Here is a 12,550-nt window from a genome sequence, read left to right on the forward strand (position 1 = left end):
ATCACTCTTTTCATGTTCAGTGTACATGTCCGCATCGTCACATAAACAACAATGATCGATCAACAATACCATTACTGTATTGGAATATACAAGGGGCGGGGCTTACTGGCGGTGAGATTAAAGCGGGGTCCGCTTCACGCATCAGTGCGTAAAGCGGTCCCAGGAAGCAAACGCCGGGTTCGCTATAGAGGACCCAGACCTGACCCCGAGCGAACGCGGAGCGAACCCGGAGCGCACCCAAAGCGCACCCGGAGCGGTCCCAAAATTTCTGAAAGCGAACCCGAAGCGGACCCCGAGCGAACCCGGGAAGCGAACCCGGGGTCCGCTCCGGGTTCGCTCTGGTGTTAGGTTGTGTCCGGTCGGTACTGTACACTGGAGAGGTCCAAAATGTGACAGTATGTATAGAGATTGCAGAAAATAATGCTGTTTTATTTAGATTGTAGTATATGTCTTGTGAGTATAAATTGATGTAAATGTCTAGCACGCTTAATTGCCGTTTCTATAAACATCAATTCTTGACATTGATTTATTGTGAAGATATCATAGAACGAATGAGGTCTTTACAAATGGTATTTATTTTCCTGTGCATTTTCATTTTTTATTCAAAAGAAAAAATAAAGAATCCATGTTTTAAACATGTTAAAAAGGTGAGCACTATAAGTATAGTGATAATATTCTTAACTCTAAGATTTGGAATTGATTTTCTTTGAATCGTGGTATGAAAGTGATTGATTGATCGTCTTTTTTTATTTTACGTCCTATTTGAAAATGTTGCTGGGCGGAGTAAGGGGTTAATTCTAACGTTCCGGGTTCAAATCCCACTGTGGGACGTGAGGAATGGTCATTAGGTTCAAATTGTATAAAGCGAGATTCTATGTCGCAAAAAGTTGTGGCTTGAAAAAAGATCTCTCAATCGTCAAAGGTTCTAAATGTAGATTTAGATTTGCAACCCATCACTGGCGGTCTCCATGAGCATAAAGATGTGTCACCAGACATCGCTGAGAAGCCTCAAACTTAGTCGTTTACCTGTCACTCAGGGTCGTTTAGAAACAATATCCAACTTTATCATAATTAGGATATAAGACAGTGTCATGTTTTCTTCTACCTATTTTATTTGATATACAGAAACAAAATGAAGATCAAACGCAACTAAGTATACTGCTTCATTGAAATTACTAGTATCACTCTTAAAATTGATGTATTTTTTCTTCATAAAAACATTTTTTTTCGTGGTTATCGAAATTTTATTGATAATTTGCGAAGGAATTTTTCGGATTTTAATCAAACACCTTCTTTATTTTTATACTAAATTTGATGAAGAACACTCGAGCTGTAACTCTGAGCCTTAAATATGTAGTCCAAGATTTTCTAGAATCTCTAAATAAGACTTAATCATTTCAAATATGCATTTCTTAAAAAGGAATCTTCATTTTCGCTTTTCCTGGTAAAATACTAGTGTAACTGGATCAATGAAGATAAATTCATATAAAGCAATTTAAGTTTCAATTCTAAATCTTTTTGTAAATTACATATAGTGAAGATAACAAATACGGGACAGACTGCACTTTCGATTTCGGACATTATAAAGACAGAAAACCATGCTTAAATGCAAACGGAACTTGTATTAATGGATGTGACACTGAGTGGAGCATAACATTCCGGAATTAATATCTACCATGGGGCTTTTTGAGTTACCTTAAATAAAACTAAAGTGACATCTTCAATAAAAATTTTTCAAGTAATGTACCACACCGATAAAAAAAATATGGGTTAAGTGTAAAATAATTCAGATTTGAGTTAATTAGATAAAGTTAAAGGGGGGGGGCACGGTACTATGCTTAAGTGGACATATTCTTTAGAATAGCTGCTACCATCATCATAATAACTATGCATTTATGTTTTCTATGGTTCTTCATGATTTAATGCATTGGCCCCAACACAGGAATTTTCTCCCCAAAACAGTAACGATTCAGAGTTTATATGCCTACCACACAGTAAAACTATTCCGACACAATAAATGCTGAAGATCTTCGACGATCAATGTTTCAGAACATAAATTTTGTGTAAATGAAATTTTAATCAAATAAATGTACGTACTGTGTTTGAATTTTTAGTGCAGAACACTTATTTATCTCTTGAAAGGGATTTTGTCTTTAATCACCTTTTATTTCGTAGACCTTGGCCCTTTTTTTTTTTTACAATTGCACCATGAGTGTTTTAATAGCATTTAACTAATTACATGCAAATATTAAGTGGAATGTGTCTTTACTTAGAAACACGATCTAGAATTATGTTAAGCATCGTTCATCAAACATCGTACCCTAGTTGATTCATTGATGTATATTGTTGAAGAATTAAGGGCATCCTATATGAAAGATTTCTTTTTTTGCTACTTTTAACTTCTTTTTTAATCTAAACACTAATCGGTGATTTTATCAACTGACAAATATCAAGGAACATTTCAACAAGTATGGACCAGGGATTACTCTGCTCTTCAACGCATGTTTTTAAAAATTTGAATGCAATGTTGGTGCATGAAATTAGCAGGGTTTTATACTTACAACTTCTAAATACGGATTTCGCTGAAATATGGCTGATATATTGCCAATTCGGCGTTAAACAATATACAATCATTCAATCATAAAAAAACTGATCTGATTAAAAATATTATTTTTTTTAAATAATTAGATTTTAACATGAATTTTGTTTCTAGGGTTATCAGGCAAAGGGGGTTAATCAGAGATCATTTGTGATATAAGAGTGCAAAATTATATAATGAAGACATTAATATTGTAAGTACGCTTTGTCCGTGAATTTGATTTATCCGTGTTCATGCTAAAGGCGTTTTATTGTATATTTTCTCGCATATATAAGAGTGTTGGTCAGAGCAAGGAAAATGGCCCCATTTCCCACTAGGGTACTCCATAAAAACGCAGTCCTCTCGCTGTCCGAAATTATTTGGTTCGCCATCTCTCCAGTTGGTAAAATTAAATCCTTCTCTACTCCAATCCCAGATAAATTGACCATCAATTTGTTGATCCGTGGCTCCAATCCAAATGACACAATCTACCCAATTGACTGTACATTGTGCTACAGAATAAGAGTTTTCTTTATGTAAAGCGTATTTCATAAGGTGCATAACACATGAAATTCAGAGAGAGAGAGAGAGAGAGAGAGAGAGAAAGAGAGAGAGAGAGAGAGAGAGAAAGAGAGAGATTTCGTATTGGAAAATATTTTGCTTATCAAATATTTTTAAAAGCTATATCTAACACAATTGCAGAAAATATTAAAATTGGTACCTAGGAAAGTTCATGTTGTGTGATTTTTATCAGAAATGTGCCTTGATTTCTGTTTTGAAAAAATAAATCAAAAATGACAAATACAGAAACTTGGCAAAAATTTGTCTTCTTGTTACAAATGTGAAACCAGTAATTACGACTCAATCCTTTTTTTTGTACAAGAAATGAATTCAGTTTTATTGAAGATGAACTTTTACATCTTTTCTAGAGAAATTTAATTCAGTGGTGAAAAAAGTACATAATCCTATGATATTTTTTTATATCCTGGAGGCCTAGGACCACTCCATGTCGATGAGATTTTAACATATTAATTAACGATAAAAATTTCAATTCTTTAACAGATTGGAAATAAATAAATAAATAACAGGGAAAAAAAGAAAACACATAGTTGGGTTTCTGTTATTTTTTTTAATTATCTCACCTGGTGCTAGACTGTTTCTGATCCATTCATTTTCATTCATTGTGTCTATCGCTACCAAGTACTCACCTCGTCTTTTACAATGATCCTAAAATGTTCAACAATAAAATATACAATATTTCAGTAAGTATTTGTTCTTTTATCATCAGAATATAGAAAATAATGTCTTGTCGCACATTAAAAAATGATCAATTTTTATACACGAAGTTTGATCAGGAAATCAAACATTTTGAATGCAAAAACATACCGTAGCTCTGCTCCAGGTTATCTTTTCTTTGCTTTTAAAGTAGCAGTGGTCTTCATACTGACACCACCCAGGATCACACACTGAAAACCCTTTGGATAAAGATCATAAGTTGTCTTACTATAAATCTTTTGACAAAAGCTTTGACCTCCCTTACGATTGGAAAAATAAACTCTAATTATCAATCTGTAAATTTGAGCCGTTCTTTAGACTTTAAGCTAACTTCTCCATACTTATCAATAGAAAAAGAGTAAATTAATCATAGTCCTTTTTGTACAGTTTCTTTTGCACAACCGATTTGATTTTTCCAGCTCAGTCATATATAACTGTTTTACAAGGATTGATTAAAGTAAATAAAGATACATGTAGAATAAATTTTGTTTAGTTTTATTTTTTGTGATTTAAGGCCCCTCTGGAGAATTTTTCCATTCATATTGTTATAACCTTACTAATCTCTCCCTAAATAATTTCTTAGCTAAAAAACTCCGACATTTCGACTGTTTTCCTCGACTGATGGTCTAGAAAATGTTGGAATACACTGTTAAACAAGACTGTTGCCCGCTGACGTTATTTGGCGTTAAACTGTGTTGTTTTTTTATTTGAAGCAAAAGGAGTATAACAGAACAGTTGTTGACAGTAGTCTCGGGACACAGTCAAATTGTTGTCTGCGTCCTAAAACTTCAAGTAAAAGCATGCAATTGCACACCGGTCCAACAGATTGATTGTTTTCCTCTACCCAATTCAACAAGTGTATATTATTTTTCATGTTATAAAGGATATCTCGACCCGGGTCAGCAAATTATGATACCTTCATTTCATTACATAAATCACTAAGACTAATTAGATCAATTTGATAATCTCATTGTACATGTAGTATCACTCCAGTTCCCCCAGATAGGATTCACAAAAAATTCAACGAATTCGATAATCTCGATCTAATTTCATTTTGTAATCTCATTGTAATACTTACCACTCCAGTATCCCCAGCTAGGGTTAACATGAAGTTCCACCAAATCAGTGTTTTTATTTTCTAGTAGTTTACATGTGCTTTGAAGGTCATTGTAAAAGACACCTGCACATTTCTGATGACGTTCTAAGCACCACAGAGAACATCCGGTTAAACTTATTTCTTCGAACTCATCCATATAAAAACATATTTCCTGGAAGAAAGTTGTTTAGGTATTGTCTCTTCGGGAATGTTCCTTTAGATATTCTCCAACTTGCATGAATAGGAATCATGCAAAAAACAAATACAAAAATTAGGATTTGATTCTTAGCATTCTTCATCATGTTTTTGGAACGTGTGATTTCGCTGGTAATAATATTCTTAGACTTTCCCGGATTCATTCTCAACATATTAAGACTGTACTATTTTTATACATACTACATTCAATTTTAACGCTTTGAAATAATTAAGTAGCACATAAAGGAATAAATAAAGATATTTAAAGGATGTACGTACCTTTCTTGTCACAAAAATCAATTTCACATTTGATTGACGTAAGCAATCGACAACGAATGATGTATTATTTAAACGAATCCTCCGATTTAATAAAAAAAAAAAGTCAGGTAGAAAGACATACTCATTATAAACGATGGATTTGAAGCCATTAAAACATACTCATTAGCAACAGTTGCACTTTCAAGAAATGCTTATCGCTTGGTTTCTTCGATATGAGACCAAAGTACATGTAGGCTTGTTTAAAGCCTTTATGCTTCATTATAATTTCCCAGAGACTTTGTTTCCTTAGAATAAAAGGAAACCAAAAAGAAACACAAACGAAAACAATGAAAAGATCATGTTTTCTTTATTTCTAAGATATCTTAGTGGTATAAAAGACATCGCCGTCTCCGCCACATCCGTTCTGGATGTTTTCCAACTTCATAAAATAAGGGAAAAACTTAAATCTGGAAGCAAGTGGAATTAACAACAGCAATAGTACATACAATATGTCTAAATAATTCTCAAATATGATTTATGATTTATTTAAATGATCATCTTCAAACACAGTTTGCTAAAATAAGATGTAGTATCGCGATGTACTTTTAAGGTGATCACGAGGAAATAAAACATATTGTAAACTGTCATTTTCATTGAAAAATGAAGAAATTCAGTAAATTAATTCAGAGGGGGTATTATGCAATAATTGCAATTCAATGATCTTTAAATAGGTAAGAAATTCGCAAATCGACACTAAGAAATGGCCTTGGTTTCTAGTTTGAAAAGGGAATAAATAAAAGTATTCAAATGTGTTTCGTAAGAATCCAAACGATTCACTAATAATCTTATCAAGTACACTGATAAACCTGTTTTTTGTTCTTTCCGTTTTTTTACTGCTCTCATAACTCTTTAAAACAGCCACTTGAATATTGATTGAGGAAAGAAGCATGATAAATCAAGAACAAGGAAGAATTGTTTATTACTGATACCTTCCGTTATCTCTAATTACCTCTGAGTGACAAAACTACAATGTACTATTTTTTATACCACATCTACAAAAATTATAACGAATTTAAGTCTTCCGTTTTACTTTTTGTTTCAAGCTTTCGGCTCGGCTTTTGCAGAAAGAGAAAGTTAAAATGGTGATGTATAGAACGCAATTAGTGTTTGTAATGGTTTATACCGTTGCGGAATGTTTAGGTAATTTTGGTACTTTCTATGTTTCTTTATATTTTATTTTGTCAACAAGATATGATTAATATCTTAGATGTTTGTAAAATATAAAAAAGTAATACGGTTGTATTGTATTTGCTTAAAGATTATTTCAAATGTATGGTTATATAAAATTATTTATTCTATAAATTGTGCCTATATACTCAAACGCAAACAGTTCTTGATAAAACAGTGCATGTAAAGCGGCATCGTGACGTCACAATCAATACCCCAAAAACGTGGAAAGCAACGGTTTCAGCTAGCTGTGATTTGAGCAGAAAAAAGTTACGCAATTCATTCAAAGTATTTTTAAAAGCTTTTAATTAGTGTCTTACATACAGCAAGGAGAACACATGAAAATTATAAACTGTGACCTGAAAATTTATTCATGTTTCTTTGACAGAAATCCTTTTATAAAAATGGCATCGCCATGCAGCTTTCCAGATCTGATTTACTAAAATTATAACTATATTATGAGACAATTATATACATTTTTGTTGGTGGATATGGTATGTTATCAATCAGAAAAAATAAATATGACCAGGATGTCACTGCTTATATTTTTGTAGTGAATAACAAACCATATTTACAAACAAAAGAGTTTATAATTGTTTATTCTAATGTAGCTGTATTTTAAAATACATATTTTTTCTCTTGAACTGATGATGTAGGCAAAATTTTATATACAAACATTAACAAGAGTGAAAACCCTTTGTTTTGACGCCATCAATCAGTGAAGAAGAAAAATACATGCTCCTTAATTGACGTTTTTCATGTAATAAAACTGAATGAAACGCAGATGACGTAGATATCAGTAAAAACATAAAATACATTTATTGCATTAGAATGAAAATGATACTCTACTTTTCCAGTTTTTGCATGGCGATTCAACGTTCGCAAACATCCGAATTACATGCACTGGCTTCTCATACTCATCGCCGGTAAAATTCAGTTTACGACCGGTAAATTTGCATTAGCGGTCGCATTTACAAAACGAAAAAAAAGAAAGTTACTCCAAATACTTCCAATTTTCAATTTTATTTCAAATCAGATGAAAAAGGAAACTATATTATTTCCCTAGGTATTCCTTTTTATTCATGGAATTTTAACTATCCTCCAACTTCGTTTTTTTTTTATTTGTAGAAAACCTTAGTCTCTTGCCAGGTTTAAAATGTAAAGCCTCTCAAAGTTCATCGTATGAACATCCCCCACTCTATCAACCAGACAATGCAGTCGATGGGTACCTGGAAGAGGAGCGAGAGGATACCTGTAGCTTTACTTTAGCATCATATGGTATAAGGGAAGCCTGGTGGAAACTAACATTAATGCAGATGTCAAACGTTGCCTATTTGGAAATTTATTTCCGAAATTCTAGTAAGTTGGTTTCTTTTATTCAGAAAGAGGAAGAAGGCATGGTTTTAGATTTAGTGTGCCCTAAAAAAGAGTTTTGAGAAAGTTTTGAAACTGGCTTAAATATTAGTGAAATATACATCTATGATTGTAATAAATAAGAAAAGAAAATGGCATGAAGGAGTACCATTCTGAAACTATGAAATTGTAATTAATTTGATGCATGTCTCTATTTTAAAGAGAAAAAGTATCAGAATGACTTATTTCAAGCCATTAGGGTTATTTTCCTCATTTTAAGTGCTATTTTCCTTTAGAAAAAAGGAACCACGGTCGTCGCCCACTTGCGTTTTTGGACATGCTGTGTGATATTCTTTGAAAAATCATATTATCTTAAGATCTTTGTGGGCGATGCATGTAGACAATATTAACCAAAAGAAAATTTCATTGAGAAGAAATATGCACGCTAACTTTTGATTCCCGCCTACATTGTGCAACCACCTAATTTCTATATAAATGGCAATTTGACCATAAATTCTTTGTTTATTACAAAGAACATTTCAATGGAAATTCAGGAATTGTCTTACCACCAGCGCTAAATAGTAAATTATCCATCACTCCAGCTCTTGCAAAAAGGAAGTTGACGAAATGTTCCATTGAAATCGGACTTTCAAGCATCACGATATTTTGAAATAATCTTGCATATGATTAAACGTTCCATATATCTTTCTTATGTTTTAGCAAATAAATAAAACATATATAAATATATTAATACAATTCTATGTTTGACTTGTAAATCGCTTTGAAATTTGTGGAAAATAAGCATTTTTGTCGTTTTTTTTTTGGTCAATGAACATATCCCCCCCCCCCCCCGGGACACACGAAAAGCTTTGGTATGAATTTGTGAAATAGCCGTTCATATTGCATGTACCTTAAATGAGAATTTTTGTGTCACAGGGGGAATGTTTTAAAAATATTTCTATAGTGAAAAACACAAGTTTTACCAAAAGTTTAGATTTATCTCTCTTTGTCTTCCAAAAAAGTAATGTTTTATGAAAATCAATATAATTACCTATAAAAAAAGCTATTACAAATTCATCGAATATATTAACTTTTAAAAATTGACTTGGAGGTAGGCGGGAGAACATTATTGTCATTCGCACTTCTTTTGTCTTTTAAAAGATTTTAAGGAAATACTGGAAAATGCACTAGTTTATGACGTCACAATTACATGTAGCATTGAGAGAGTCATGCAAAAACTTATTCGTATGATCTTCATATATAGAAATTCAAAAAATTCAAAAAGTATGTTTCATTATTTTTTTAACATCACCTTTAATTTAAAGAAAAACACAGGGCAAGATCTGTATTGAAACCATATCTTGTTCTCAAGAAGAATACAATTATACCATCTCTATTGTAAAGTTTTTATTTTCTATATTCCGGATTCTGTCATGCCTCCAGTTAAGATTTTCGTGTTACAAAATCCTTTACCTCGTGTCACGTGATCATTGTTTACTGTATTTTTAGAAGGGAGAAGATTATGACCATGTTTTTTAGTCAAGTCCCATCTTTTTTTGCTAATTTTAGTTATGTGTGTTTTATTGTGTACATACTTACAGAGTTCTATATGCATTGTTGTTCTATATTAATTAGGGCAAATTTAAGATATGCATTTCATTTTTTTTGTATGTACCTTTTGGGTTGTTTTTAATTTTTTTATTGTGACAGGTGTAACATTATTTAATATCAAACAATACTACTGTATATTTCATTGGCATTTGTAATAAATGCTCTTTTCAAATCAAATATTTGTTGATATCATTTTTGGCAAAAAACAGGGCAGAGTAGATTCTGGCAGCAAAATGAGGATTGGTACCTGAAGTAAAAATAGACGATAGTATAATTGTATTTATGTGAAGCATAAAGTATTTTTTGTTGCTTATATCCCGGTTAATCAATCTATACATGTAAACATGAATTCTAAAATGTCGATTGATACTAGTGCTTTGAGACATTCAAATTTTGTGACTTTCATGTAGCAGACTTTTTTTAAAACATAATTAAAAGAGTATTGGAATTTTAGGAATAAAATGTGAAAAAGGAAAGATGAATTAAATATTTCTATCATTTCAGCAGTGAATAGGCATATTGGATTTTCCATGTACTTATTCAATGATTCATCATATGTACCTCCTTCACGCTCTGGAATTAAAGCATTTACCCAAAATCCATCCTCCTGTCCCGAACAAGTGATGAATATTACTGTTAATCACCTGACTCTGGGAATAGCTTTGTACAACTCAAAAAATCCTCCGGTGACCACCGATTGTGAGTCTTATGAACCGGGTTTTGCAACCATTGAAATATGTGAAGTGAAAATGATGGGTATGTACTTTAAGTTAGAATTTCTTTGCTTAAAAACATTTTTATTTCATTCATATTTACGCAGTCCATTGAATTTCAAATTTACAAAAACTTCTATTGTTATATTTAACTGCATAAGCAGAGCTTTTCATATATTTCCTAAAGGCAAGGCGTTAAAGATTTTATGAATCAAAATTAAAAGAAAATATACTTTTTAGACAAAAATAACATTTAAAAAGTTTGAGTTAAAGATGCATCCGATGTATTCCTACATCATAGGCGTCGGAACCGGGGGTGGGGGCTAAGCTCCAGACTTTTTTTTTTCAAAAACAACCATAATATTGGCAATGAAAATTGGGGTTTACCTTTCTTGTTGGTTTAGTCCTCCCCCCCTTTCAATTAGCCCTCCCCCCTTCAAATAGCTTCCGACGCCTATTTGCATTGTAAGAATAACAAGCATTTGAGCTTGATGTTTTAAAATTGTACTTTTAATTAATTAATCATGTTAAGGTTGCCTATCACACCATTACGGCGAGACATGCGCGCCCTGTGATCTGAGATGTCGCAATAGACAGTGCGATGCATTTAATGGTTCGTGTATCTATGGATGCAGCAACACATTTATGGAAGGGTCAAACTGTTGTAAGAAAAAAAATGACTTTTTTATATTCTAATTTCTGTAATAAAAAAGAATGATCAGCTACAAGAGACTTAAAATCATGTACACATAATATTTGACATCGATGTAAATATTATGCATGGTGGTACATTTCTGCTAAAAACAAGCAAGAGTATTCACGTATGCTAATATTTAAGATGTTGAATGTTAAAATAATTACAAGTGTGTGCAAATGTACATGCAACTTATTTCTTTCATAATAATTGAGCTGCATTGCAAGTACAAAAAAAAATATAATCGTTTGTAAGTACTTATGCTATAAAATGAAACCATGCAAAAATTGCAATTGGAATATGTTGACACAAGACTGTGTTATGTTAACATGCCAAGATATTATGTGATTTTCTTATGCATTATACAAAATAATTATGTAAATATGTGCGTTTATTTTGCTAAAATACGCAACATGCAAACTGAAATGCAGAAACGAATAGAGAAACGAATTAGGTCAACATGTCTCGATTACGCTGTTCTATTTAACGCCGGGGGAAAATGTGTTTGCTTACCTTTGTATGGAATGCAGACGATTTGAGCTTTCGTTGCATTAAAAATAGCCTTTTGAAATTACAAATTTGTTCGTAATATGTATTGATTAGTTTTAATGAATATACAATAACAAAATCATGTTCCTGTTTAACTGCTCTATTGGGACTAAAATCATGTTGTTTAAATGCAGTTTTTTTTTTTTTTTGGACGTTGTTTAATATTAAGCTTATTTATTTAATTTTCAATGTATGGTGCGTAGCATTTACCCCCGGGAAAAATGTTCAAAGACAACACAGTATCAGTGATTAGAAATCAATGTAAATTACTTCAAGAGAAAATACATCTAAATAACACGTTCAGTTAATTTATCTTGGCCTTTTAAATTGTTGATAATACTTGAATTGATTACAGATTGAGTAATATTGTGTAAATTTCTATTTTTTAGAATTTAGATCTAAGGACAGATCACTCCAACTACAGAAAAATACCTTAGAATCAGAACTCTTTATTGTGCAGTGTAGAGAGGGTTCTTAAATGTGTAGGGTGGTCCGTGGAACACATGTACCCTGCTTAGCTATAAAAATCAAAATTCATCAGCAACTTTAGCAATTTAGAGTGTTTATCCTGCAAAAGATGACACATAGATGTGGTCTAAACAAGTATTTCATTCTACAGCCAAATATACATTTGAATTGTTCAGGTTTGATACTTGTTTCTGATCTGATATTTTTTTTATGACGTTTCTGATTTATTGGAGAAAAATGTCTGCGGTATTTCTTTGATCTCTGCAATAATTGTGGTAGAATACAGTATAACTTACATGGTGACATAAGTTTAGAACTAAGTTGACATTAATAACTTGCACATTAACATAGTTTTGGACATGGCTATTTTTGTAAATAATAAGCATTTGAACATAAATAAATAGCATGCTGATATTATTTATAAGAACACAACTAAATCGCATATAAACATGTTTACAGATTTAAAACTTAATGGGTTTTGCGTGTAAAGAGGGGTGGTTGGGCAGAAATATGCCATTATGGTAACTGTATGT

The 12,550-nt window shown here is 32.1% G+C and overlaps 1 long non-coding RNA gene across 1 annotated transcript; it reads left to right on the forward strand.

The window, feature by feature from the left end:
- Positions 1–6,469: 6,469 nt before the first annotated feature.
- Positions 6,470–10,227, forward strand: LOC134275701 (uncharacterized). Its single transcript, XR_009993881.1, has 3 exons — positions 6,470–6,602; positions 7,758–7,988; positions 10,098–10,227. It is a non-coding gene; the product is annotated as an uncharacterized LOC134275701 (long non-coding RNA).
- The last annotated feature ends 2,323 nt before the right edge of the window (positions 10,228–12,550 follow it).

Source organism: Saccostrea cucullata, unplaced genomic scaffold (assembly GCF_032062105.1).
Source record: "Saccostrea cucullata isolate Sc308-1 unplaced genomic scaffold, CSIRO_AGI_Scuc_v1 ctg1005, whole genome shotgun sequence".
Classification (NCBI taxonomy): domain Eukaryota; kingdom Metazoa; phylum Mollusca; class Bivalvia; order Ostreida; family Ostreidae; genus Saccostrea; species Saccostrea cuccullata.